This window comes from Aedes aegypti, chromosome 3 (assembly GCF_002204515.2).
Source record: "Aedes aegypti strain LVP_AGWG chromosome 3, AaegL5.0 Primary Assembly, whole genome shotgun sequence".
NCBI lineage: Eukaryota > Metazoa > Arthropoda > Insecta > Diptera > Culicidae > Aedes > Aedes aegypti.
The window spans coordinates 394,151,119-394,176,071 of record NC_035109.1 but is presented as its reverse complement, the minus strand read 5'-3'; the positions used below and the strand labels follow the sequence as shown (position 1 = coordinate 394,176,071).

Sequence of the window (24,953 nt, the reverse complement as noted above, 5' to 3'; positions counted from 1 at the left end):
TGTTCGAAACGTTGCCCCACACATACAGCGCCAAGAAGTGACAGTTCGAAATTCCACGCACTGGAAAGCTCCCCAAAGCGCAGGTCCAACCCGAAGCCGCCCCCCAAAGAAATGAATTTTCGAACATTCGCTTCGTAGGGCTCTACATCGGAGCGAACTGTTCCCAAAAGAGCCGTGTTAAAATAGCAGATTCTCAGCAACGACTCGTCAGTCAATCTTTGAACCGTGGCAAGAAACTATGAACCGCAGGCCACCGAAATTCGGTTTGAATCGGTGTTCTGATTGGGAAAACTGATGGGCAGCCCCATTTTCCTGTTTTTCTTTTTTCCGTAGCGAGATTCGCGTTTGCGAGGAGACCTATTCTAGAAAATGCAGGAGAGAGTGAGAACGGCTCTCCAAACGGAAGCAGTAGCTGCAAAACCGAAGACAGCTGAAAGGATGCATGTTTGGTGAAAATTTTGCTTTCTACCGCTCTAGAGAAACATTGAAGTAGCAAAAGTTTGCTCTGGTTTTAGGTGCAGAAGCTTTCCAACTTGAAATTGGCAAAACAAAAACAGTAGAATCAGTGTTAAAGGAGCTTATTTCCTTGAGAAAAATTTCCGGTGAATTTTGATGCGCGAGAAGAGTTCTCCTTTCAGGATTGTTTGGTTTTGAAATCTTTTGGAAAAAATAAAAATTCCCCCTATTTCTGTGAAGCTGTAACCGACCAGGAAAAGTGAACAAAGTGGAAAACTTTCCATGAGCCTCATGTTGATTGCCTTGAACCAGATAGAAAAAAAAACTCGCATTTATGAAAGATATCAGTGTTGACTTTAACGAGTTGATTTCCTGCACATTCAAGTTAAACTAGTGAAGGTCAAAGCGTTTCCACATCCCCATGGGAAGCGAACTAATTTCCTCTGAGTGGCTTCGGGCGCAAAAACAAACTATCGTTGTTGACTGTTCACCGTGGGAAATCAGTGCTCCGTCAATAAGACCATCCACCCACCCGTAAAAAAAAGTGTGATTCGGTCGGTAGTTCAGTTCAGGTGGGTGGTAAACAGGTGGGCGAAATACTCGCACACGAGAAGCAATCGGAACGGGGTTGGAACTTGAAGCGAGTGGAGGCAATGTTTTTGCTTTGCTCTGTGGGAAACTGGAAAATTCAAGAAGTGAAGCCGGAAAAGCTGTGATTTGATTTGATTACATTTTGTTTCATTTTTTGCAGCAGTGAATTGTTGCAAGAAAATTTGTGTTGAAGAAGAATAAACGTATTGAAAGGTGTTACGAAGAGAAAGTGTTTGTTGAAAATTTGAATTGCTTGAATCATTTACAAAAGTGATTTGGAGGGAAGTGACAAAGCGATTTTATCATCGCGAATATATGAATGGTGATGTAATACTTGAAGAAGACCATAATTCTTGAAGCAATTGCTTCAAAAAAAGACGTGAGATCGTTCTACTGTATAAGGTAATTGTCTTGTAACATTATTTTTTCAATGTTTACTTGTTGTTTGTTTATGTCAGTCACTGCTATGTAATGATCTAAAACGAATTGTACATTTCTAGCAGTTTAATTATGTAAATAATGGGTACTGAAGATTTCTCAAACTTAATTTTGGAAATTACGAATTATGCTTCAGGGTTAGAAGGAGACCTTCTGAAACTTTCAGCTCATTTTGGTTGATTCATGAGTTGGCGCATTTGAATTGAAATTGGTATGAGATTTTCGAGAAATTAATCGAATTCAGAATGTCAATAGTGCTAATTGATACCATAGCGAATAGAATTTTGAAAAATTAAAACAGCTTCGTTGAATAAATGTACGACTCGTGTTGTAAAATCAATATCCCGCATATTGTTGTGTAATTTACTTTTTTGCAATTTCTCATCGTAATAGGCTGTTTTTCATCACCCCAATCTGTCATGAAACGGTCTACTTTCCTGCACTGAAGTATGCAGTGCGAGAATAGTCTTTACGCAACTGAAACCAGTGCTGTAATGATTCATTACGCAAAGTTTTCTCATTACACAACGATCTAGAAACTCTTTGGCCATTCTCTCCGGCTCGTATTGCTCAATTTTTATGCGTAGATTTTCGATTTGGTGACGATATATCGTGAGTTTGTGGTACGTGTGTTGTAACTCAACGTTTGAGATCGACTTTTGGAATCGGATGATGTCTCTTTCCAATTTGTTGAGATATGGACTTCGTTTTTCAAGTAGTTGAGAAACGCACTTGAACGAATTTGGAAAATGTTTTGGAAACAGACCTTCTCGACAGCATTTCAGAAGAAAGTCTTCTAACAGTTTTTTTTTTAATTTTGTCAAGACTGAATAGCCAATCTAACATCAACTTCTATAATTATAGCTGAAAAGCTTTGATAAGTAGTCAACGTTAGCCGAATTACTACTCGCTTATAACCATAGTTTTTTTTATTCTTTTTTATAAGTACTTATTGAATATTTCAAACATTACATTGATTCAAATATTTTGGTTTTCAGTGTTAGGCAACATTATCATAATAATTTGGTAAAATTGAATTGAGCTTTTATTGAAATTTTGTTGACAACATATCACATTTCATATACCATAGCAGTTTAGAATTATTACAGGTGAATAGAATTTACTTGCCTATCAGACTAAAACCGAAAATTCATTGATTTAATCTATCTGAACCTAAACATATGGAAAATCTGCTCCGCTGAATGAGGTTTTTAATGATAGTTTATTTTGAATACAATACTTTTCACTTTGTTGGCCATATAGACGACGGGCTACATTTGACGTTTTGTGATAGCGGGATCTGGGCTGCATATGACCAGTGTTGACCAGACTCATTTCCCCGAAATTCGAATTGTGAAGCCATGAACTGTTATAACTGTGCGTTGTATTACTGAGATGGAGGGGGAGGTGGTTGGGCTTGAGTGTTGCACATGGGATCCGACAGTTTCGATCTCGGTGGGCCGCAATTCAAGTTTCGGTGAAATGACTCACTCACTCATTTCATTTCACCGAAACTTGAATTGTGACTCTCTGGGATCAAAATTGATCGATTTTGTGTGCAGTACTCAAGCTTAACCATCTGCTTTTCTATCTTAGGAGGATAGAGTATAGTTGTAGTAGTTCGTGGCTTCATAGTTCGGAAAATGTTATTTTCGGGGAAATGATTCTGAACAACACTGCATATGACGTTGATATTTTTTTTCTCTTCGCGAGTCTCTTAGGTGTGAATCACTAAAAGCTGGTCAAGTAACTTTTGATAATAAGCATATCGACATACGGAGAGAAAATCACAAAAAAAAATCAACATCAAGATATGAAGATATAGAGATAAGGTGATATCGAGGTATGAAGAGATAAATTGTATGCAGAATTAAAAGACCGACAATATCATCGACTTAGGGAGAGATACCGAGGTATAGAACATCGAGATGTGGACAATTCGTCTGTAGAATATGCTCACATACTCATAAGATTAATCCAAAAGTTAATGCTTCAATAGTAAAACTATTGATAAACAATCCTTTTAGTATTGAAATAACTACCAACATTTTTGAACTGTTTTCAAAGAAATAGACCATTTGCAAAATTGTTTGTTCAAGTACTTTTTATAAAAGCGCTTTTTTCGTTAAGAAATAGTCGATCAAAGTCATGCAGTATTCCAAATATTGACAAAAGTTTTGAAGAACTATGGGGCGATCCATTAATTACGTAAGACAATTTTGGCGGTTTTTAGACCCCCTCCCCCCATAATAAGATTTTTTGTATGAAAATTAAAAATAATTTGTATGGCGCATGGGAGTCCATGTTCATCAATAAGTCTGAAGAGCCATTGATGAATGAAGACGACCCTCCGATCACGTCGTGCCTCTTCAACATAGCAGACATCACAATACATTGAAGCATCTCTTCGTTTTGGACGTATACGATCAACGTACGAAATCATCGCAGTCAGTCGGACATTGTTCTGTAGATGGGCTACATCGCGCCCGAAACCGGTCGACAAAAGGTAAATTTTTTTTTAACTTTTTTGACGATTGTAAGAACGATAAGTGTTATGTCTTGTCTCGCGTCGCGTCTTGTATGTGAATTGGACTACTTGGGCCTTCGCAAGGCCCCTAAATAAAACATGATGCATTTTCATATATAGCAGTCCTCAATAGCTATCGAATACCAAAATTAAGTATTTTTAATTGTTTTAAACATGTTTATCAAATACCAATATAATACCAAAATGAGGAATTGTTAACTGAACAATACCTAATTATATTATGATACCGTCGATGGGGGTGACAATGGGTCTGGAGGGTGAGATTGGGTCAAAACGTAAAAATATGATTTATGAAATATTTCAGCCAATAACGTTGATATTACTAAAAAATTCATATGTTAGGGAACATATTATTACACATAATTAATCACAATATGCATTTTAAAAAATAGTAGTTTTTGTTTAATATATCAACAAACTTGTATGTTGAAACAAGACAAAATTTACAACATTAAATTTCTCCTGTGCAAAGTATAACGCATGTACTTCATTCTCTTTTGTTATATTAGTAGAAGGTTGAAAGTCTTTTCAATACACTTCACACGTATTTTCCGGAATCTATTTGATTGTTCCACAAAAAATTCATTTTTTTCGGTACGGTGTCTAAAACATTAAAAATGGGGGTGAGATTGGGTCAAGGAAGAACGATGGTGAATGAAATCACAAGTCTATTTTTTGTCGTTTTACGGTACCATGTACTCTTTTTACATTAGGATGTGTTTATTCTTTCTAAATACAGCATCGCTGAAACATCAAACAAGTCTAGTTGAAGATCCCGTGCATGGAATAACAATGTAACGCATTTTGACAACTTCTCAAACCAGCAACTATTTTTCGTGCGCACAACATCGTTATATTTTATCAAAGGGTTTTTTTTTTTAATTTTATTATTTATTAGTGTTTTCATATTATAGAAACAAGCCACGGAAGTATAGATGGGTTGGATCGCTGAAATACCGGGATTAGTACGTCAACATCTGCCTAAAATGTATTGATCGTGAAATGTCGCCCCGAAATTTAACTACTGTTGAAGGTTTACAATAATCACTGTTTCTGTAAACTTTTGGGGAAATTGAATTGGCTTTATGGCAATAGGAATGAGACTTTGAAGACAATTTGAGGGGACAAACAAGAAAATTTGTGTAAACTTGAAGATAAATGCTGAGTTTACATATTATTTCTCATAGCTCTTCAAGATTTTGCTATAATCATTATTTTAAGTGGGTTTATCATACTTGTGAAACATTGTAGATGTCTTTTCGTCTTTTTTGCATCTTATTTCATCAATGTTTTTCAGCTGTGAATGGTTTTGCAATCATATTCTCAAAAACAAGTTAATTCATTTACAGTGGTCCAATGTCATCCCCTCTATGGGGTGAGATTGGGTCATTTTTCGTTCACTTATAGCGCCGCAGTAAATAAATGTTTTTCTATAATTTTTTGGACAGATGTTAAAGTACCATCATAGTACAAACACACCAAATTTGATGTTTATTGGAGTTATATTGCGAAAGTTATTCAATAAATAAATCGTACATATCCTTTTTTGACCCATTCTCACCCCCAACGACGGTACCAAAATATGGTATGCATAAGTTATTGTGAGTTATTGTTCCTCCTCAGGTGCAAACGATTGAATAACAACTTGCAAAACAAATATTTGTGAAGGCCTCAAATAAAATGAGAGGCCCTATGCCACGCCCCCCTGGGACCATCGGCCTACTCAAAACCTAACCTTAAAGTATTCAAGAGATAATCAAGGGGCCCCTGTATATATCTGATCCAAGCCTCCACCAAAACTCATTTTCTTTCTGAGATCTTACAAATTGTCAGTTCCCTTGCTATGAGAAATCCGCACCGTGATTTTGGGGCTCCTAGCAACGCTACTGCTAACGATTGCTATGAACGAACAGTTTAGGTGTGAAAGATGAGGAGTGGAAGATAGAAGCAAGTGATAGATACAACTACAAAGTACGAAGAAAAGGAAGGAGGGATTGAACCCATGGCCTTTCGCTAATGAAGCAAAGCAGTAGCCATTAGACCACCAACCCGGTTCCAAACCTAAGACCTAATACAGAGTGCCAAAACGATGGGCAAAGTATCCGTTATTGTGAAAGCCACAAAATCAGTCTTGAATAGATGTTTGCTGCCTTTTTTATGCTCTTCACATATGCCTAATTCTTAATAGCGTGTTTAAACAAAATCAAACAGATCGTAGCAGAACGATTTTCGGGACAATAAGTCTAATTTAACAGCACTTGACGCAATAAGAGCATAAAGGCAAACATACCCCTTGGACTACTTACCAAAAGAACCGAGAAATTCCTCGACCCAGAAACGGAAATTAGGACACGGGATGTTTCGTTTTCCCCCCGGAGAGCCATAAGAAGTTGCCCACCATATTCTCAACCCCTAACTGCATGTGTTCCGTGAAAACGGTTTCGGACTCTTCCCCCGTGCCAGGAGCGGAATTTTTAGCCACTCCACATCGACGACCACACGCTGTGAATTTCTAAATACTGTGGTATTTTCCCTGAATGGCTGGCTAGCTGTGGATTGCCTCCCTTCATTATTATTTTTGCGTCGGGTCCGGGTCTGAAACCGCTGCCAACCGCCGTCCACCGCCTCAGGGCCTTATGAACCGTCGTCCCATCCCAAGCCAAGTGGAATGAAGCTCGGTCGGAAAATAAGTCCAGATACGAACATGACACAAAAAAGCTCTTAATCCGCTTTCGGAACTGTGTTTCTTGGTCTGTTTCTGTGTCGAATGCGGGAAAAAAAGTCGAAACTTATTGGATGGTGGGTTTTAAGGGATCGTCAGCTGCGGGACCCAGATTTCGTGGAGACGCCACGCAAATGATAAGATTTTACTTTGTGTCCCGAAAAAAGCTCACCATAATGAAGGTATGCGATGTTTGGAACGATTTCGTTAAAAAGCGTTAGAAACGAAATGACGTGCCTGAAAGGAAAAATATAATAGTTTGAAAGACATTGCAATATTAAAATATGAAGTAAAATCTGGATACGTGATGATTAACTATGATACATCTTAAAAACGTGAGGAGAAGGCAATTTTAACGCTCTAGCGATCCTGCTATGGAAATTATCTGGCAGTATCTGCAAAAATAAATTCAGAACCTTATACTCAATAAAGAAAAAATATTTTGAAAATAAAATTTCTCAATTGAACCCATCGTCTTTTGTAAATTATCTAAAATTTTGAACAAAAATAAAACTCAGAGGTCAATTCCGACAATGAAAGAGGAACACAAATTATCACTAACTGATAACGAAAACTTGCTTTACAGCTAGAAAGCGCGCACAATTTTATATTAGGACTCATTAGTCCAATAGAAAATCAAGTTTCTCAGGATTAAAAATTAATTCTCAATCAAGATTTTTTTTTGGCAAATTCCTGGGGAATGGTTTTGAAGCAGTGAGAGCTATTGATGGGCAATAGATTTTTTATATAAAAAAAATGCATATCGTATACCCTTTAATCATAAGTTGCACTGCGAACCGTCGTAGCTAGTGGAAAAATCAGCAACAGAAAGAAAAGAATTTCGCAGTGCGATATATTTATTTTTCTTTCGGTTGTGGCGCACATACAATTATTTTGGGGTAGTCGTCGTCTTTGCCCCCGAAGCGAGGCGAGGAAGAATATATGTTTACAGCGGCGATAGCAGCAGCCAGTGAACGTTCGATGAGTGAGGAAAATCTTAATTCAAGGAACAAGAACAGCATGAGCCGGCAGCTCCGGCAGCTCGAAAATTCGCAAGAATGAACTAACTGGCAGCAGCGCTATCAGTGGTCGGAGTGGCATTCCCCAAAAAGAAGACGACTCACGCAGCTTGTGAAGTGGGATTAAAAGAATTTTCTTGCTTTTCTCCTCTGGCATCCATCGCCGAGCGGGTAGGAAGTATCTTTCCTAATGGAAAAGCTTGAGAGATGACGTGCGTAAGACGGCGACAGCGATTGGGGGGAATGGGATGGAACTTAAGCTCATTGGATGAATGGGAAATACGTTTTCGTGGAATGTTCTTTGGTTTGATTCTTTTCATTTATTCGCTTGGAGCTTTCGCTTTAAACTGGTGTATGCCGGTGGTATGCCCTTTTGCCAATTTGGAAGAGCGAAATTGACTTAGATTTTTCCTTTGTGGCGTTTCTTTGAATCCCGAGGGAGGTATTCAAATTGACCGAGTTGAATGCGGACTGCGGGTTCTAGGAAGAGGTTAAGTTAATTAGTGGAACGTTGTTGCTTTTGATGTGAGAAATAGCTATTGAAGGGAAGGTAACAGTTGTGTGCCTCTTGTGAATGAAACTTACTTATTTCCAATAATTTTAGCGATAAAGCAGTACTTCTCAGTGCTACAAAAACAGTTCTTTTCAGTACTACTTTCCAACTATCGATCCCTTTACGATTTTTGTTAGGACCCATGCCTTCGATTTTTCGTTGGACTCGTTAGTGAAAGCTAGCTAGAAAAAAAACCTCTTAAAAGAACACGTCTCCTTTCGTTTATTCACTAAACATGGTTGCAATTACAATAAAAAGGAAGGGTGAATCTCTGGTTCACAACTTCCTTCCATAAAAGTGGGATTTAAACCTGGGACTAAACGTGTTAAAAATGGAAGAAAGGACGTTTCCCCGGAATGCGCGCTTTCTTCCAAAGGTGAAATGGTTAATGTTGATAATTGCATCGAACGGGCAATCAGTTTGATGCTTTAGACAAATTTTCCGAACACCGAATCGAAGCAGTCTCTAGCCCAGGCTTTTTGATTCAAGTGAGAAAGTAAAGAGTGCCGCCTATCGTGATCAGTCGTTCCGAATTTAGAAGATTTTGGCAGGAGATCTTGAACTCCATTAGGCCAATCAAGATTTTCTTCCAAATCGCAAAGAAAGGAGACTGACGCGCTTTGCCGGGAATTCTTAAAGACCGCGTAATTGTTTTCAAATATCTCGAAGAGAAGAAGCAAATATTTAAGATGAGCTGGTGGGGAATCGACTGTATGGTTGTAATCAATTATGCTTTTGAAAAATCCTTAAAACTTCCTGAGGAAACCTGAAGATTTTTACATATTTCTTGAAAAAGCCCAATTAGCATTTCTGTAAAAATTCCTAGGATAATATTTTGAAACTACTCAAGGCAAGTTAGAGAAAAAATCCTTGGAGCAATTTTTTGAGCAATATCTGTCTATAACAATGCTTGGAGATGTTTTCAGTGAAATTCCTGGTACGGTGTAAATTCTGCATTATATTCAAAGCGAAATAAAATTTCTGGAGGAAATTCAAAAAGGATTCCTAGAGGAGTTCTCAAAGAGAGATTTTTAGAAGGAACACAAGCAAAAAATCTTGCAGTGATTTTCACAATTCATGATGCCTGAAGCGGTTGTACTGAGTTTCATGTCGGGTTTTTGGCAAATAGGGTCCTAAAGCCATGTCTCAATTTAAGTGCCAAACGCTTAAGTTTGGGTTTAAAACACATGTTTACCCAATTTTTTGATGTTTTTCATTTGTTTAAGTCAAAAAAACATTTTTTTATGTTTTATTTTAGATTTTGTCACACTCCTTGCCTTAAACTTAAATTTTGGGTGTATTTTGTTTTCCGTATCCTTTCCGAAATATCAGATAGGAACAACCCCAGTGTTTAAATTGAAAGCCCTGTGGCGTTTTTTGTCGATTATGCCAAAGTCAAACATGATCAAAAGTGTCAAGGTTCATTCATGGACCCAATTTTTTAAATTAAAGTTTTAATATGATACAGCCGTTATTTGAGCGGGAAAAATTGCTAAAGTAGTTGCAGTCAGAGAATTTGTTTATATAGAGAAAAGCGAATTCTGAAACCAAAGGTTCCAATTGAATCGTCAAACGTGGTTCCAATCGAGCAAAATCAATGAGACTGAACAAAATGTTATGCAAAAGAGACGATGGGTGTGTGTTAGTGACGTCATTGATAAGCTTCGTTTCTTATGGCGACTGACAGGATGACCCACACACTAATATATTGTTTGAATGATCTCAATTATTGATAGTCAATGCAAATGATGTTTATAAACAAAGTCAAAATCCTCTCCGCGTTACTCTAGTATAATCATATTCTCTGGTTGCAGTAACATGCTCTTTCGTGTTATAAAATAACAACAAGATTTCATTTAACATTTAAGGACCCTATTACTCGCAAGATCTACAGTGGAATGTTATTAAAACTTTTAAATGATGTATGTTAAGATCTTTTTAGTTTTAATCCAAAAATTATTCAAAAATTTCACCTCCCCTGCCCCACTCTGGCTAAGCCCATCCATATAGTAGTAATTACAGATTTTTGTCTGTAACCTGCATTCAATCTCATATGAAATCCAAACTTTTTTGTTTATCGTAATTATCGACTTGATGGAGCATGTGGGAGAGTTGCAATTATCATTTCATGGTGCATAAAACATAATTTCTTTTTTCGTCATCTGCAACGAAAGTTTTTGAAACTTTGGGTGTTTCTGCTCGAACACAGTTTGGTAATATACTTTCATGCTGCCTATTTGCCTTTTCAATGCTCTGGCCAGCAAGTTAATTTTCTCCAAACGGACTCAATTTTTTTTTTGTCATTGGTGACTTTAATGCCAAACGTCAGTCATGGAATAATTCTCAAATTAATTCCAACGGCAGAATTGTATTTGATGAATGCTCTTCAGGATATTTCTCAATGTAATACCCTGATAGCCCTACATGTTTTTCTTCTTCAAGAAATCCATCTAAGATTGATTTGGTCTTAACCGACTCTAGTCATCTTTGTAGCCAATTAGTTACTCATGCTGAAATCGATTCTGATCATGTCCCTGTTACATTTCAAATATCCTATGAAGCGATTCTCAATTCAATCAGCTCCACTTTTCAATTATTTTCGAGCCGACTGGAATATATATGAAACCTATATTGACTCTAATCTTGATGTGAACATTTCTTTAAAAACAATCCGTGATCATCGTCTAGATCTTAAACTCTTGATCCGTCTTAAAAACGTTAGGAGAAGGCAATTTCAACGCACTCGCGATCGTGCTATGGAAATTATATGGCAGGATTGGCAGAAAGAAATCAAGAAACGATTTGCACAATTTAGAAAAAAAAAATTTGAAAATTTGTTTTCTCAGTTGGACCCTGGCTCTAAGCCCTTCTGGAAATTAGCTTAAGTTTTGAAAAAAACCTCAGAAGCCAATATCGGCATTGAAAGAGAAAACAAATTATTACTAACTAATTGCGAAAAGCTCAACAACTTTCAAGCGCACAATTTTAATTTTAAACTTACTAGTCCAATTGAAAATGAAGTTACTCAGGACTTTGAAAATATTCTCAATCAAGAGAACGTTTTACAAAATGCCTGTGAGTCTGATTTGGAAGAAGTGAGAACTATTATTGAAAAATTCAAAAATATGAAAGCTCCTGGCGATAATGGAATTTTCAAAATCCTCATCAAGAAACTTCCAGAGAGTAGCTGCATTTTGCATTCTTGGTATGTATATTTAACAAATGTTTTTAGTTGGCATATTTTCCCCACAAAAGGAATAATGCCAAGGTTGTATCAATTTTAAAACTTGACAAAAATCCTGCAGAAGCTCTCAGCCAATCAGTTTGATTTCCTCCATCAGTAAACTTTTTGAAAATGTAATTTTGAACAGAATTATGGTCCACATAGGGGTGATCCATTAATTACGTAAGATAATTTTCAGGGTTTTTCAACCCCCCCTCCCCCCATGGTAAGATTTTTTGTATGAAAATTAAATATAAATAGTATGGCGCGTAAGAAATCCCAAACCCCCCCTCCCCCCATATACCCTTATATAATTAATGGACAGCCCCAATAAATGAAAATTCATTTTTTTTTTCCAATGAACAGTTTGGATTCCGCCATGGACATTCGTCCACTCATCAACTTTAACATGTAACAAATTTGACTCATTCGAACAAATCTGAAGGCTATCCTACTGGTCTTGCTCTTCTAAACATAGAAAAAGCATTCGACAGTGCACGCTATGTCTGAACCAGACGATTATAAAAATCGAATGTACATCGGATTTTTTCTCGCTAGAGATCAGTATTTGGTCTATATTTTCATAATCGGAAGGTTTTAAAATATTCTATCGGTGAAATTTTTTCCATAAATTTTGTATGGGCTGAAATGCGTCGAAAACGTGATTTTCATGAGAATTTGTATGAAAAATGGATAAAAAGTGGAAAAAATCAAAATATCCCCGATGGAATATTTTAAAACTTTCCGATTATGAAAATATAACCCAAATACTAAACTCTAGCGAGAAAAAATCCGATGTACATTCAATTTTTATAATCGTCTGGTTCAGACATAGCGTGCAGTGTTTAGCATTAAGGCTTGATTGTTAAACAAAAAAACTTAAATTTTCCAACATATATTGTTAGAATAATCCAAATTTATCTGTCAAATCGTACATTTCAGGTTAATTATCAGAACACAAAGTCTGAAAGACTTCCTTTAAGAGCTGGTGTTCTCCAAGACAGCATTTTGGGATCAATATTATACAATATTTTCACATCTGACTTACCTGAGTTACCTCAGGGATGTCAAAAATCCTTGTTTGCTGATGACACAGGCCTCTCCGCCAAAGGACGAAGTCTGCGTGTCATCTGTTGGGTAAAAGCGCCGGTTTTGGCCAGCCTAAGAATAAATGTCAATAAAAATTAAATGGAAAGCCGTATTTATACTACAAATATGTCAAAGCTTTCAATCCATATTATGTGTGTATATATCAAAACTGAGCTATAAACCATTGTTTCGCTTTGAAAATCCTGTTGGTTATTAAAGACCAACGGAACCAGTTTCGGCCAGAGATTTATCTTTGATTCCTAAATTTGCCAATCGCATTGATTTCCCATGAGAGTGGCCACATTAGGAGTGCCCTGGCCAAATCAGGTGTATGGGAGTTAAAATTATAAGAAATTGTTTTCTTATGTTTTGAATAAATTTGGAAGAGTAAATGTAGCTCTATCATGTGAATGTGATCTACTGAACACAAAAGGTTTCATGCTGATTGGCTATGTAAAACGGTGTATAATCCCCTATGGCTACAACTGGCGTATGGCCAAAACCGGTGCTTCTACCCTAGTTGATTGCAAAAAAATTAAATATTTTTTCTTCATACTTGCACAGATGGAAAATTTCTCCTAATGCTTCCAAAACTCCACTAATAATATTCCCACATAAACCAAAAGCTCTTAATTTGAAATCTTCAAGTAGGTTCATATTGTCATGATGAGAGGGATTCCAATAAATTGGTCAGATTAAGTTAAGTATCTAGGCCTCATGCTAGATAAGAATTTAACTTTCAAAAATCACATTGAGGGCATTCAAGCCAAATGTAATAAATATATAAAATGTCTCTATCCGCTTATTAAAAGAAAATCAAAACTTTGTCTTAAGAACAAGCTTTTGATATTCAAACAAATTCTCAGGCCAGCCATGTTGTATGCTGTACCAATATGGACTAGCTGTTGTAATACCAAGAAGAAATCTCTACAGAGAATTCAAAATAAAATTTTGAAAATGATTCTGAAGCTTCGTCCCTGGTATAGTATCAATGAGTTACATAGAATATCTAATGTTGAAACATTGGAACAAATGTCAAATTAAATAATTAATAATTTCAGGCAAAAATCGTTACAATCTTCTACTGTCACGATTAATGCGTTATATGTTAAGGTTAAGTAAGGTTAAGTACATTCAAAACGTTTTTTTCTCTTATAAGCAGGTGAAATAGACTCACCTGTAAAAAATCTGAACTGCTACGGCAAATGAAATGTTATATGTTGTTAACAAAATGTTAATAAAATCTTAAATTTGTTTTTTCAAATAAGGATGATAGTGTTTTCTAATAACACAAAACACCTAGATATATGAAATCAATGTAATGTTTGGAATGATACTAATAAAAAAAAGAACAAAATAAATAAACTCTGTCCTCATAGTTCCTATTCATCCGGTAAAGTATCATTATATGTGCTGACATGCAGAAAGTATGCTGATACTTTCTCAGATGCTCCAGTGTAATACCATCTGATTTTCTTCGATTCGAAATTATGACATGATTTAGCAACAATCATCAACGACGCATACCAATTGCAATCACGTTATACTGTAAACACTACTGATCATTCCACTATCATTTCTAATCTTGTTACCATTGCCAGATAATTAAAAAAAATAAAAACAAACCTGTTCCCCCATTTTGACGTCATTTCGTGCTAGTGCTAGTTCAATTCTATAAAACTGTGACGATCGTTTCACAACATTCAGTCAGCGAAAACGTATTGAAATTATATTGTTTGATTGGTGCTTGCAACATAAAAGTGAAAGTGACGATTATTGAAGAATTTGATTACCGTTTTGAATCATATTACGGACAGTTTCAAATTCCGCACTCTCTACTTTGTATAGGAAACATTTCAAATGAAGTGTTTCAATTTTTACCGTTCCATAAAAATCTTTTCAAACTTATAATGTTCAACTGCCTTTGATATCTCTTTAGTGACTTTACGACTTCAATTTATCATTTGGCTTTTCTATTCATGATTTCCATGGGCTGTCCGTAATATGAGCAAAAGTGAGTAAGCGTCCGGAATAAGAATCACGAAAAAAAACCAACTATTTCGATTAATTTAAAATTATTCAAGTTGTGGAAGCGTTTTCTTTAAGCACCATTCGAAAGTTTAGGGTTTCCTACGCTCTATAACGCTGAGAAATCATACAGAATGATTTATTTTGTATGCTATATGATAAGTCTTTGTCTTTGGTTATACTTCACTAAAGGCCTTAAATGTCCGTAATATGAATCAAAATAGTACATCGTGGCCTTAAAACATAGTATAAATAAGCAATTATAGTTATGAACGAAGATTGCCCGGAATAACAGGCAAGTGGTTTCAAATCCGGTCATTATTTCAAAGTGGTATGTTATACTTGTTCGAACATGTCATTGAATAACATTATTACAAATTAAAAATTACTAAAAATGATCGATTTCAATTTTGAACGAAACAATTCGAACCTACAGCGCCGAATAGGATATCTTCGGCTTTATGTGAGGTAAAAAAAGATTGTATATTGTATTGTATAATATATTGTATAATATTTTGTATAATATAATTGTATACTCTAAATTATATACATTTAAATTCCTTGATATATACATGTTGAGGTTGATTTTTTTTAAAGTCGGGGTTTCAGTCATTTATTAGTATAAAACATGCATCTTTTCAAAAAATTTCAAGTAAATCTCAAAAAACAGTTATGCATATAATAATTGTAAGCATATTTTAGTTAAGTTAGGTAAAAATTCATTAAGGTTGCAAGTAACTCGAACAATTTTCGTGGAACGAACCATATCCGTTGTTTCTTGTAAAAAAAAGGAGAATAAATTCATCCTGAATAACGGATGTGCCATATTTAGAGGAATGACTAATCAATGGTTAACTTAATATACTCTTCTGTCATAATTCCTGCCAGGCTGACTTTAATAACCACACGGTCCTGGAAACTTCAATGAGCCATAACTTCCACTCCATCTGCCAAGTCTCAACTTCCGACAACAATGTCTGCCAAAGTGAGAAAATCATGTTTCATGCTTCCACGCGAAAACTCGTGACGGAGCAGTTTTGCAAAGTATTTTCATTGAACTACTCCGCCATTGTCTGTCGACTGAGTCAGTGTAGTAAATCAATCTCCTCCAGCGAGTCGGAACGTATGTCGGGGTGTCGGGAGGAGATTTCTCCGTTTCATCTTGTATCCAGTTCAAGGATTAACGTCGCTATCCCCGCATAAGGGGGGACCTCGTGAAGTAATTACTTCTAGACAACTGCATATCACTTTTATCAAAGAGAGGAGGAACTTTGCAGGAATGTGTTGTGAAGAGGCGAGCCCCTATCCTTTTGCAGCAATCGATACGATGAATTTCAAAAATAACTTGCTGTGCGCTCGCCTAGCCATAACAAGCAACTCAATCAAGATATTTATTCCTGGAAGATATCGGCTCCATTCAGCCTGGCTGGTGCACCGTACCGTGCAAGAGTGGTAGCGAAAATATGGGAAAATAACAAACCGAGTGAAAATGTGACAAAAGCCAAAAGAAAATATCGTCACTATTCCAGAGGATGAATGCTACGGATATCCAACGTGGTGGGCCAGTAATAATGGCGAATATTTTAATATATTCAAATATTTGCCGATTTGATAACAAAGTTCCGTCTTAATTTTACGTGACACGTAAACTTTTATGATAATCATGTAAAACGAGTTATAACTGAATATTCAACGATACTTAATGTAAACTGTCTCATTGCATTGCAAATACTTGCAATCTTGAGTGCAACTATTGCATGCTTTCTTGCATCTAGAAAGTGAAATTGCAAACAAGAATGTTCGGTTTAAATGATTCTACACTGAATATTCTATCATATATAATGCACATGGACGAATCGACGGCTTGTCATTTGATGTGCATTATTTATGATTGAATTTTCAGCGTGAAAATCATGTAAACTGAGCCGTTTTGCATGCAACGTTCTCTATGAGAAGACGTTTCGTGTTCAATATTAAGGATTTTGCTAGCAATGTTGAATATAATAGATGTGTTTGTAGGTTTTATCATTGAATAATGCATGAGAAATGGCTTTGCGTGATTGAAGCTAAAATTACGTTACGTGTAAATCTAAGATTTTTTAGTGTGTAGTACACGACACTGATTACGGCGTGACAGTTGAAGTCGAAATACGCGAATACTAACTCTAGTGGAATTAAATGATACTTAATTTGGTTTTCATTGATTTATTTTATTTGCAACGAATGTCATAATTGAAAATATCCACAATATAATTTGCTAATATACCTATCAATATTCCTCCACATTGTTACAGCACATCCTGTTGGCACTAGTGGCCTACTTCCAGTGGATTGTGACATACGCGTTTCTATGTGAATAGAATCCTCCTGATATTGAGCTTGCTTTTTCCTCTTCCATTTCCACGCTATGGTGGGCGGCGGCGTGAGGACAGTCGTCGGATACGGATATTGGGGGCAGAATAGAGAAGAAAATGGATGGCCGTGTAGTTTAGCGAATGCGTTATATTGGTTTTCTCTTGCTCCCGTTGCGTTGCCAGCCCTAGACCCGTGTGTTCAACGATGCGGAATAACACAACGCAACGGTGGAATATGAGTCCGACCACACATAGTTCAACCAGACCATGAATGTGGAGTATAATCCAAATGTACAGTCCCCATGGCTTTGGAGGCCCCGTGGCTGCGAAGCGAAGCCATGTTGAAGGTGTCTGGGTTCGATTCCCGGCTCCTGGATCCTTTCGTAATAGAAATTTCATATACTTCCCTCGGCATTAAGTACCATCGTACCTGCCATACGATATACTAATGCAAAAATGGTAACTTTGGGCAAAGAAAGCTCTTAATTAATAATTGTGGAACAGTAATCTGAGAAGCAGACTCTGTTCCAGCGGGAACGCAACGCCAAGAACAAGAAGATCAGTCACAATGGCGAGATGGCTCTGACTGAAGCTTCCGTATTGGCGCTGCTGAGCTGTCCTTGTTTGCCAATGTTCGCCCAATCGGAGGTGGTCGGTAGACGCTTTGGCGGTAAAGTGCAGCAGTGCAAAAAATAAACGGACAGGACACTCTCCTCAGCGAACCGGAATATACATACAGAGCGAGTTCGACGAATCCAGTCGTGGGTGACCGAGTTGCGTTATGTGTGCGATACTGTTAATAGTGTTGACAGTTTTATGTGACTATGCGTTTGTGAATCAACACTGGCTCCGTGAGTTTCTCGATAAACTGGCTACAGGGAGGAAACTGTTGGGGATGGGGTTGAAAATGGTGAAACAGAAGCAAACAAGCGGATTGTGAGCGCAGATCGAGGATGTTTGTTTCGTCTTTCCGGTTGATTGGAATTGTGGGAGATTATACCTTGATAATGTTGTTTTGAAAAGTGGTCGCGAATCAGGGCTTTACTTTTTCGATATTCCTTGACGAAAATACACTCGAAGCTCGTGACGACATCTCTTAAAGCGCCAAAATTTTGGTGTTTTCTCAAAATTGTTATTTATACAACAAGTTGCAAAAGATGTTTTTTTTTATCAAGATTCGTACATTTATCCAACGAGGCTTGCCGAGTTAGATAAATATGACGACTGTTGAAAATATCAACAATTTTTGCAATTACGAAACATGCCGTACCAGTTGGAGAATAAACATGTTTCAAGAAAATCCACATGGACATTCATTCGTAGTAACAACACAGTATTTTTTGATCTGGTAGGCTTTGGGATGACTGTCACAAATTTTCACACTTTTATTGCTCATTATATTTTTAAAGACAGATCAGGTAAGACGCCGTATACAATTTTCAGCCATATAATTAGTCATTCATGTGCTGAATTGTTCATAAATACGTATACGCGAATCGTCCCATAATGCTCCCGTTTGAAGTGCGAACATGCTCTATTACTTCCTATACGTCCTATTTCAGAACTTTCAACATTCAGAAATTCAGAAAAATTGAAAAAATAACTTATGGATGCAATCCAACGTAATCCTGATAACTCCTAAAAAGTGCTACATTTTGATACTAATATCAGTTCTGAAAAGTAGTACTTTTCAGCACTGCTACATTCGATAGGAAAAGTAGGCCGTTATGTTGTCCATTCTCTTGATTAAAAAGGCTAATTTGCAACGGAATTGCAAAATAGTAGTTTACGGAACAAGTTGCAGAATGATAATTTTTACAGTACGAGTCGTAATTTTATCCTACGAGGCTTGCCGAGCAGGATAACTACGACGAGTACTGTAAAAATCGAGTTCTGCAACGAGTTACGTACAACATTTTTAGCAATTTCGTAGAAAACCACTTGAGGGTATCAGAAATAATATCGGAATGCATTCACCATCATTTTACAATTTCTGAAAAATGGTTTTGTAATGATTAATTACGCAACTCAAAACAGTTGCGTAATGAGAAAGCGTTGAGTAATGAATCATCACAGCACTTTTTTCAGTTGCGTAATGACTATTCCCGCACTGCATACTTCAGTGCAGGAAAGTATGCCGTTTCATGACAGATTGGCGTGATGAATATCAGCGTATTACGATTACGATTACGTTCAATTTCATTATTTTTTGTCCCCCCCTCCCCCTTGACACATTTTGGTGGAAGGTGACAGAAGAAGATTTTAAGATTTGTTCCGGTCAAGTAACCGAAAAAAAAAACCAAGGCTAAAGCTGGTGTTAGTGTCTAATTTAGTTCGATCATAACGTTCGTAGTCGAAACTACAAAAAAAAGTTTAGTTGTAGTCAGATTGATTCTAATAAGTTGGATAAAAGTTGATTGAAAGGGAAGTTTAAATCATTTTTACCAGGCTTGACTAGGTGCGCCACCGGAATAACTCCGAAGCGGTGGCTGTTTCCAAAAAATTCAATGAAGATCAAAAAACTAGATATCTAGGCGACTCTAATCGAACCATAACGAAGGTAAGCGGTCAAGAATTCTCGAAATGGCAATCATTTGATTTTTTGTCCCATGTGCTAGGCGGCTAGAAGTTGAGCCCAAGTAACATTGGTAACTGAATGTTGATAACAACTAAAATTGTACCGAGAAGGTATGTTAACAGTAACTTAAATGTTACAAAATGTGTTTGAATTCTATCAAAAACATTTTGTTATATTTTCAATATATTATACAAATTATCAATATTATAATACTGTCTTATAAACAGTTTCAAGCTCTTTGATCAGTTATATGACAATTCAAACAAAGCACGATACTGGGTACAATGAACAAACAATGTATGTTCCTCGGGTGACGTGAGGCGACTAGTGTTAATCAAATAGAAGCGAGTCGGCGCCTCACCGACTCGTCTTGCCTTACATATCGCACAGAATAAGCACAATTGTATCTGATTCTCGAGTTTATTCTACGTCTGGCGTAAGGTGACAATTGTCGGTGTCCTATAGAGAGGCGACAATTCTCGACTCGAGTGAAGTGACTTTCCATTTGGTTTACGTTGTATTTGTCCAACTCGGCGAGCCTCGTTGGATAAATGTAGAACTCGTGCTGGAAAAATCATCATTTTGCAACTTGTTGCATAAATAACTATTTTACAATTTCTCATCGTAATAGACTATTTTTCATCACGCCAATCTGTCATGAAACGGCTTACTTTCCTGTACTGAAGTATGCTGTGCGGGAATTGTCATTACGCAACATAAACCCGTGCTGTAATGATTCATTACGCAACGCTTTCTCATAACACAACTGTTTTGAGTTGCGTAATGAATCACGACACAACAATTTTTCAGAAATTGTAAAATAATGGTGAATGAAATCCGATATTATTTCTGATACCCTAAAGTGGTCTTCAAAGAAATTACAAAAAATGTTATACGTAACTCGTTGCAGTCATCATCCTGCAACTTGTTCCATAAACTACTAGTACGCAACTATTTGTAGTGCTCGATTTTTACAGCACTTGTCGTAATATTCCAACTCTTCCAGCGTCGATGGATAAATGTACGAATCGTACTCTAAAGAGCATCATTCTATAACTTGTGAGGTGAACTATTATAGTTTTAGTTACAAAACACGAAAAAAACATGTTGTTTTGACTAGACTTCTTAAAGGTTCTGTTTCAATGAAATTTATTTTGTGTATATTATATAAGTTGGATTGTGTGTTTAACCTCAAAAAATAAGGGACAAAACGTCGAAAATCTTTTTTAAAAGAAGGACAAATTTCCCACCAAGCAAATCATTTTCGACCTTGTGTCTTTTGATCTTTTGTTCTTTCAACGTTTCCTCTTTCGACCTTTTGTCCATAAACTAACTTTTTTTCAAACACTCACAATTTGCTGCATCATATTTTTACCATAAACATTATTTGAATCATGATATCTTTCCTTTGTTTTTTTTTATATGTTTTGCACCATCTTCACAATCTGTGTAAATGTTGATCATTTGTCAGCTGGTATTGCAAATAATTCAAAATTTGTTGGAGAGCCGACGCTACTAATACGCGCTACAGATTTTTTCGCAAGTTCAATTACTTGCGTACAGCGGGCATACGCAAATTACGTACTTGACAGTATTGTTTGTACTGCAAACCTCGCAGACCCGGTGGAAAGGTGTCCCCCCTAGGTTGTGGGGACCCTTGTATGACCAGTTCTTAACCTGGAGATTAATTTTTGGTCTTTCATTGTTTTGAGGTCCGTTCAAGCATCAACTCTTTCCTTCGTTTTTCGTAGGTAGGTAGGCTCCTCGTGAGTTAGTCCACTCCGTCTGCCATGGTCGGCGCACTGTTGATTTTATCCAACGTCGAATATCGGCCAGCGAATTGTTGTGTTATAACGGCGGCTGGAGTAGCCGGATCCAGCTAGGTGATCAGCTGTGCTGTTCCCCGGAATTCCACAGTGCCCTAGAACCCACATGATGGTGACATCGGGTAATGCTTGTCTGATTATTCCCTGAATCCACGAATGACGGGGAGCCTCCGATTGAAGCGCGATTAAATTTATTATTAATTAAATTAAATTTCTGATCTACACTGTTAAAAATAATGAAGATTACACGTCATGTAAACTTCATTTATGCGATGTAAATATGACTTCATGTAAATTTAAGTCTGAAATCATGTAAAAATGTGTTATATGTCATGCAATCACACAGGATTCTGTTGGATTGCATGACTAATAATTGAAGTTTACATGACATATCATGTAAATATCCATGATGTTCCACGCTCCAATTATGTGCATCATATGTGTCAGAAATTTACACGTTTCGTTCGAACTGTGTACTACATTTATGCAACCTTTAACTAAGATTCTAGAAGTACAAATATTGTTGTAAAATAAGATAAAAGTGTTATTTCAAAACTAAAAAAAAAATCGCGAGTAAAATAATTTGTCATGGTAAAAAAATAAGCAATCGGTTAAGAGACCAATAGTTTTCTAAATATACTCCAAGTATGTAGAAAAAGCCTGCCCAATATCTTTGAATTGTGAGTCAAATTTGAGAAGCAATATTGGGCAACGGGTTATTTTTTTTCAGGTGTCAACCAATCCAAACATGTTCATAAAATCTTACGAGAGTCGTCAGTCTTTGAAGTATATTTTTCTGAAGAAATTGAATATAAGTAATCGCTACAGATCATCTTTTCAGAACTTTGAGACAATCCTTCCCAAGATTTAGAGGTGATCTTGCCTACAGAATTGTTCTTTGAAATTTAATATAAAATTTCTATAAAAATGCAGCACAGAGTTCTTTCAGAATGATGCCCAGGATTTCATTAATCAAGAATAGTTCTCCAAAGGTCGTAAACGACTCCGCCAGAATTAAAATTCAGTACGAAAGAATCTTACTCTAGAGTTATGCTGCTTTTCCCCGAATGTCGGTTCCCCGAACGCTTGTTCTCAAATGCCAGTTCTCTGAATATTCCACTTCACCGAAAAGTTTTTGGCACACCAAATTGTCATAACTTTTGACAAATCAGGGCAGTGTATGTTCATTGCCCTGATTTGTGTAAAGTTATGACAATAATGATCATGTAATATGCACATTTCTTTATTTGGCTGGCAATTCTTTCAATTTTTACCGTCCTCGGCATTTTTGGCAATAGGTACTGCTTCGCGACTAAAAATGGATGAAACAATGTGCGAAGTTCGGTTTTTGACCAACTTCGACACGTCGCGAGTCACTTCGCTGTAGTGCGCATCTATGCCCTCCGCCGTATGCATTATGCGCACTATTGAGAAACGAGTTGCGACACGGAGAAGTTGGTAAAAAATCAAACTTCGCACCTTGGTTAACCCATTTTGTAACGCGAAGCAGTATATCTAGCCGAGAATGACCAGATACATCCTTCTTATGATTGCTTATCGTTCTTTATAGTTCATCATTCCGTCATTGAAGACTTTCAGAGCACCTATTTGAACTGCACCACTTTTCGAGGAAACCGGTCATTCGGGGAAATAACATTGTGGCAAAAGGCTTATTCCGGGAACCGACATTCGGGGAAAAGTAGCACAATCGATGTAAACTGGGTGATTGATTTTGATCGGGTTTGTTCTAAGTGTTACGCCTGTAAGTCTAAGGCACTGTTTCCCGAACTTTTTTTGACTTTCGCCCCCTTGAAGCCATCATATTTTTGAAATCGCCCCCCTGATATTGTTTTTGAAATTTTTAATTTGGTGTCCACCGGGGTTTTCTGTTGAATTACAGTCAACTCTCCATATCTCGATATTAGAAGGGCCTTCGAGTTAGAGGGGTATCGACTTACAGGACATAAAATCAGAGTAACGGCGATCCAAAAGACTATCGAGTAAGCCATGTGAACCAACTTTTACTCCAACTCGATATCGAGATAACGAATATCGAATAATTAATGTTTGACGACTTTAAAATGTCCAAATTTTGAAAAAAAACATTGGAAAATTCTGTAAGTTGTTTATACCTTTCTCACTCCAACGTTATTTGAATGTTTTTTTTTTGTTGAAAAAATCCAGATTGCTTTCTGTAGCTTTCGAGGTTTCAATCCGATATATCTTCAAACCTTATTTTAGTTACATAATTTACGTCTTTGGTAATTGATGGCTTTCAATTGAGCAATTGAAACCAAATTCTCATTAAACATATTTCGTTTTTGATAATGTTTGTCGAAGTTTTGTTTATGGTGATTATAAAATGAGCATGAAAAGTGGTACAAACAAATGTGTACAGGGAAAAAGTTAAATGGGTATTCAACTAGTCTTAACATAATTAGAGTATAATCCTCTATTCACTTGGGTGTCTTCTACTCTGTTAAGTATCGTTACTCTCAGTTTATCACACTTTCGCCCCCTTTCTATTTTTTTCGCTCTCCAAATTCCATTTTACAAATTTTCGCCCCTCTTGACTTGAAAATCGCTCCATGGGGGGTGAATTCGCCCACTTTGGGAATCACTGGTCTAAGGCATATGTTTCAAAATATTGTTTGGAACGACAGTTTTGACCAAATAAATAAGAGAATGAATGCTATACCTGATTTCGAAGAAATACCGAAGATTTATTCTAGTGCCATATAAGCATAACAGGACAAAATTCCTCTTTAAAAACATGTATTTTTTACTTATTTAGCTGGTGAGCAGGCTCTCCTCCAGTGAAGACGCCAGGAAAAAGAAGAAGAGGAAGCGTATTCAGTGTTCAGCAGTAGCCTCAAAATTCAACATGTTGAATGCTGACAAGGTGTAACAAGGTCGCCATATTTGTTCACTCCAAATAACACTCCTTTTCTTTAGGGGTCATCTATAAACCTCGTTATCATTTATGGAGGGGGTGGGAGATTTAGGTTTTGCTCAATGACCACATGCGTAATGGACAGCCTCACTTGACCTGGAAAAAAACAACGATTGGCATCTTGTTTCTTTGTTGTGAAAAAAATGATACTCGTATTAATTCCACTCGCAATATACTTCAACATTTTAGAACATAATTTAGAAAATCATTCATATCATAGGATAAATATCATTGATCACCTTGTTTTTGTAGCTGACCTTAATCGGTTTTTTCTCAGCTTTGTGATAGAAGTGAATCTCATTCAAAAGGAGCGTTGCGCTAATTATAAAAACGGGTTTTTAACGAAATTTAAAATGGCAGTCAACCAACATCTGTACTCATTATACATATAATTTAATATTTTTATTTTTTCTTTAGTTTGGAAGTATTTGTCCACAAAGAAAATATTGAAAAGTGTAAGTATTGAAAGGTTTCTAATTTTCTATTTTGAATACTCAAGGGGCTCCACCGATTGTATGGCATAGGGCAATCGTCCCCCCTTAAAGGCGGGCCTGATCAGCAGAAAGAACGTACAG

The 24,953-nt window shown here is 36.7% G+C and overlaps 1 protein-coding gene across 2 annotated transcripts in view; it reads left to right on the top strand.

The window, feature by feature from the left end:
* The first annotated feature begins 216 nt into the window (after positions 1–216).
* LOC5565429 (toll-like receptor 6) overlaps positions 217–24,953 on the top strand; it is a 288,196-nt gene continuing 263,459 nt past the window's right edge. The window contains exons 1-2 of one of the 2 annotated variants that reach the window (XM_021854630.1): positions 217–263; positions 1,208–1,449. The gene's annotated coding sequence lies outside the window, so the exon portion shown is untranslated. Of the gene's footprint in view, positions 450–1,207; positions 1,450–24,953 lie in introns of both variants that reach the window. The other variant, XM_021854629.1, reaches the window with a different exon arrangement.